At 55.4% G+C, this 4,753-nt stretch overlaps 1 non-coding gene across 1 annotated transcript; it reads right to left on the bottom strand.

Moving 5' to 3' along the window:
- Positions 1–3,013: 3,013 nt before the first annotated feature.
- On the bottom strand, positions 3,014–3,087 carry TRNAI-AAU. Its single transcript has one exon. It is a non-coding gene; the product is annotated as a tRNA-Ile (tRNA).
- Positions 3,088–4,753: the final 1,666 nt, after the last annotated feature.

Here is a 4,753-nt window from a genome sequence, read left to right as displayed (position 1 = left end):
GTCGGTGGGTGTCTGCCTGGCGGAGGCAGGGTGGTTTGGCTATATGCTGGGCCAGGAGCCTGCTCGAGTTGCTGAGCTGGGCCTGCTCCTGGCTTTGCAGGTTAGAGGAAAGTGGTGAAGATAAGAACGGCCCTCCTGGGTGAGACCAATGGTCCATCTAGGCCAGTATCACGTCTTCTGAGAGAAGCCGATGCCAGGTGCTTCAGAGGCAATGGCCAGAGCAGGCAATCATCAAGTGATCTATCCCTGCGTTGTCTTCTGATGTTTGGTGCTTGTTTCAGGGGCTGACTCTAAGCCCAGACACACTCCTGGGAGGGTGCGTTGGTGTTTGTGCCGAGGCGCGTGGCTGGGACTCGGACCCTTCCCCAGCTCTGGGTAGACCCCAACCAATCTCAGGCTGCGGTCTTCTAAAGGCCACAGAGCCCTTGGCTTTTTGGGCCCGGTGCCTGAGAGTCAGGCCAGCCATGGGGAATAAGCTCCAGCGGTAGAGCGCTCGCATGGCAGGCGAGAGGTAGTGGCGATGCCCGCGTTCTCCAAGCCTGTCGACTAAGGGGTCCTGATGAGCGTGGTGGGTGGGAGAGCCGGCCATCTGACTTTTGGCCTTGCTGCCCGTAGCGGTCAGGCCGAAAAATCAAAAGGCATCCTCCCCAGGCCCACAGCCACCCAGGGGCTCCTCTGCATCATCTTGCCTCCAGGAGTGCCACACTCTGACCAGCTGAACTAGGCAAGCCACTGGAAGCTTCTCAAGGTCTTCCCCTGGTGTGGGCTTGGATGCGAAAAGCACCCGGACGTTCATCAGCGGTTGCAAGAAGTGTGCCTAGTAGGAGTAGCGATGGGGCTGTAGCTTTCCACATCATCTCAATTTGGGCAGCTTTCCATTGCCCTTTTCTGTGTAATGTCCCTGCCACGGGTTTCACTTGCGGGGCTGTACAATTCTGGCAGGGTGGCCATTTAGAACTCTTTTCCTTTCTTTTCTTTTTCGACTGGCCCCAGCGTTAGGCCCGTTTGGGTGTCTGTGTGTGTGTGTGTTTTCCCATTTGGAGGCATTTGGAAGTTTGGAAGGGGAGCCGAAAGAGGAGTCATTTTCCCAAGAAAGTTGGCTTTCTGCATGTGACGGAGTGATTCTGGCGGGACCCAACTGAGAGTGCCAAATCAGGACCAATTGCTTAAACAGGGCAGTCACATCCCTAGGCTGGGGTTTTTTCACCTCTAAGGCAAACCAAACCAGCCAGACAAAAAGGACTTTGGTCTCACCCCACTGGCTAACCACAAGTCACACAAGCAATTTCCTTAGACACTCCAGTCTCCCAGTATCACCACCAGTGCACTCGTCCTGGGGATGAATGGTTATGAAAACCAACACCCCAATAAAAGAAAAAGGTTCTCTCAATCCCAAAGGACCAAGCCCCAGACCCAGGTCAATATACACATCAGATCTTACCCACAAATCACGCTGTTGCCAATCCTTTAGAATCTAAAATCTAAAGGTTTATTTACAAAGGAAAAATGTGGAGAAGAGAGGTAGAATTGGTTAAATGCAATCAATTACATACAGTAATGGCAAAGTTCTTAGTTCAGGCTTGCAGCAGTGCTGGAGTAAACTGCAGGTTTAGATTAAGTCTCTGGAATACATCCCCCACCGGGATGGGTCGTTCAGTCCCCTGTGTAAAGCTTCAGTTTGTAGCAAAGTCCCTCCAGAGGTCAGAAGCAGGATTGAAGACAAGATGGAGGTGAGGCATTAGGCTTATATAGACTTTTCCAGGTGTAAGAATCCCTTTGTCTTCACTGTGGAATTTTACAGCAAAATGGAGCCTAGAGTCACATGGGCCAGTCCCTGCATACTTTGCTGAGTCACAAGGCGTGTCTGCCTTCTCTCCATGGGTCAATTGTGTAGCCGATGGCTCTTTAATGGGCCATCAATCCAGCTATGCCGGGCTAACATCAGCTTGTCTGGGAGGCTTCCCCCAGAAGCACAGCACAAACTTGAAATACTGACAGCATAGAACCAACATTCATAACTTTAACTAAAAATGATACAGACATACAGACAGCATAATTATAACCAGCAACCCATAACCTGGTCTTAGACACCTTATATGACCCCCTTTACTTAGGATTTGGTGCCACTACAGGACCTTGGTTGCAACCCATGTTCTATATGGTCCCAATTTATATCAATAACGTCACACTGCACAGGTAGGGCCCTTGGCCGTAACGCTTAGCTCGGTCAGTGCGTCTGCATGGGTTTCCTCCAGTGCCTCAAGAGCCTGTGCTAAACTCTCAGTACGGGTGTTTGGCTTCCGCTAGTCAGAGTGCCGTGCCTGCGTCTTCCCTGGGTCTTCCCAGGGCCGGCTCCCGTGAGGCGCGCATAATTTGGGAGGAAAGGGGTAGAAGAGAAAGCAAGTGAAGCTGACTTAGAGTGGTGGTGCCCCTGGGCGGAGTGGTGGTCCTGCTCCTTCCTGTCTGAGGTGTGGGCTCGAGTGTGGGCTTGGGGGGTCTGTCTGTGGGCGGTGGGAGGATGGGGTCCAGGGAAGTCCCAAAGGTCACCCTGCGCAGGCGGCGTGCGAAGCCTCTCGCCTAGGTTGGGGTTGCCGAGTATTAAGCCTTTCTCTGTGGCTTGGGCTGGGGAGCGGGATCCGGTCTCGGGTACATTTGGGTGGAGCTGACGGCCATCAGGTCAACCCCCTGCGGACAATGGGGGCGAGCCGGCAGGCGTGCGATTTTGGCTTCCCGGGCGGGCAGCTCAAGCCTCGTCTCCTAGGAGCCTGGAAGGCAGCCGGCCAGGCTCACCCTTCTCCTCCCCGGGCCCAAGTCCCTTTCAGGCAGCAGGTCGAGCGAGGAGCCCAGGGAGGGGAGGAAAGGAGGCGTCCGGAGCCTGGTCCTGCCCAGCGCCGGCCAGTCTCTTCGCCCAGCAGGGCTCTTGGCTGCTGCCAGCCCACCTGGTTTTGGCCTCTGCCACCCCTAGCAGTCAGCCAAAAGAGCAGAAGCCACCCTCTCCATCCCACCCACGGAGTGGCCAGCATGGGGCTTGAACCCATGACCTTAGTGTTATTAGCACCACACTCTAAACAGCTGAGCTAGCCAGCCTACAGGAAGCCCTTGCTTGCCTGACCCTTTCGGAAGGAGTCACCGGCTGGTGCGCGGACGGTGTGGCCTCCGTTATCAAATGGCTGGATCAAGCCCCTCACTACCAAAGCAGGGGAATTAGCTCAAGTGGTAGAGCGCCCGCTTCGCATGCGAGAGGCAGCGGGATCAATGCCTGCATTCTCCAGCGACAAGGGAGCGCTGGGACCTTCTCTTGCCCTTCTTTTAGAAGCCATGGACAGTCAGACGGCTCAGCTCCTCCAGTGGCCTCCATCCCTCTCCCTGCTTGGCCTCCCAAAAAGCCAGCCCTTGCCCAGCACAAAGCTCTTCCTCCCCGGCCCTCCTCCCCCTTGCGCTGACTGGGAGGCTGGAGACAGCTTGGGGAAGTTAGCTCAAATGGAAGAGCATGGGAAAAGTAGTCAGATCCATACACACATTCTCCAGCCTGCTCTGCTCTGCTCTGCTCTGCTGTGCTGTGCTCTAGTGGGGGACCTGGGCCTTTCTTGCTGAGCTCTCACTGGAGCACGATCCCTTTCCTCCTCCCTCCCTGCTAGTCTACGCCAAGCTCATTGGCCGGGAGGGAGAGCCACTCAAATACAGAATTACTCACATCCCAGGGGTCCATGAAGGGAAGCAGGAGATGGGCGGGGTGGCACGTGATACCAGCTCAGCTGAGACCGTGAGACCACGCAGCCTCCTCATCTCAAGCAGCATGGCAGCCGTGGAGCAGAGCAGAGCAGAGCAGAGCAGAGCACGCAGACAGCTTGGAGACAGCCAAAGCGGGGAAGGGCTGCGTTGGTCTGGAAGAGGGAGTCGGTGGGTGTCTCTCCTGGCGGAGGCAGGGTGGTTTGGCTATATGCTGGGCCAGGGAGCCTGCTCGAGTTGCTGAGCTGGGCCTGCTCCTGGCTTTGCTTGGGTTAGAGGAAAGTGGTGAAGATAAGAACGGCCCTCCTGGGTGAGACCAATGGTCCATCTAGGCCAGTATCACGTCTTCTGACAGAGGCCGATGCCAGGTGCTTCAGAGGCAATGGCCAGAGCAGGCAATCATCAAGTGATCTATCCCTCGTTGTCTTCTGATGTTTGGTGCTTGTTTCAGGGCTGACTCTCAGCCCAGACACACCCAGGGAGGGAGCGTTGGTGTTTGTGCCGAGGCGCGTGGCTGGGACTCGGACCCCCTTCCCCAGCTCTGGGTAGCCCCACCCCACCCAATCTCAGGCTGCGTTCTGCTTAAGGCCACAGAGCCCTTGGCTTTTTGCCCGGTGCCTGAGAGTCAGGCCAGCCGTGGGGAATACGCTCCAGCAGAGCGCTCGCATTGCATGCGAGAGGTAGTGGGGGGCGATGCCCGCGTTCTCCAAGCCTGTCGACTAAGGGCTCCTGATGAGCGTGGTGGGTGGGAGAGCCGGCCATCTGACTTTTGGCCTTGCTGCCCGTAGCGGTCAGGCCGAAAAATCAAAAGGCATCGGTGACGTTATTGATATAAATGGGGACCATATAGAACATGGGTTGCAACCAAGGTCCTGTAGTGGCACCAAATCCTAAGTAAAGGGGGTCATATAAGGTGTCTAAGACCAGGTTCCGGGTTGCTGGTTATAATTATGCTGTCTGTATGTCTGTATCATTTTTAGTTGAAGTTATTAATGTTGGCTCTATGCTGTCAGTATTTCAAGTT

The sequence above is a fragment of the Mauremys reevesii genome, linkage group 1, assembly GCF_016161935.1.
Source record: "Mauremys reevesii isolate NIE-2019 linkage group 1, ASM1616193v1, whole genome shotgun sequence".
In the NCBI taxonomy this organism is placed as follows: Eukaryota; Metazoa; Chordata; order Testudines; family Geoemydidae; genus Mauremys; species Mauremys reevesii.
Note: the sequence above shows the minus strand (reverse complement) of the source record. Positions and strands in the feature narration are given on the sequence as shown.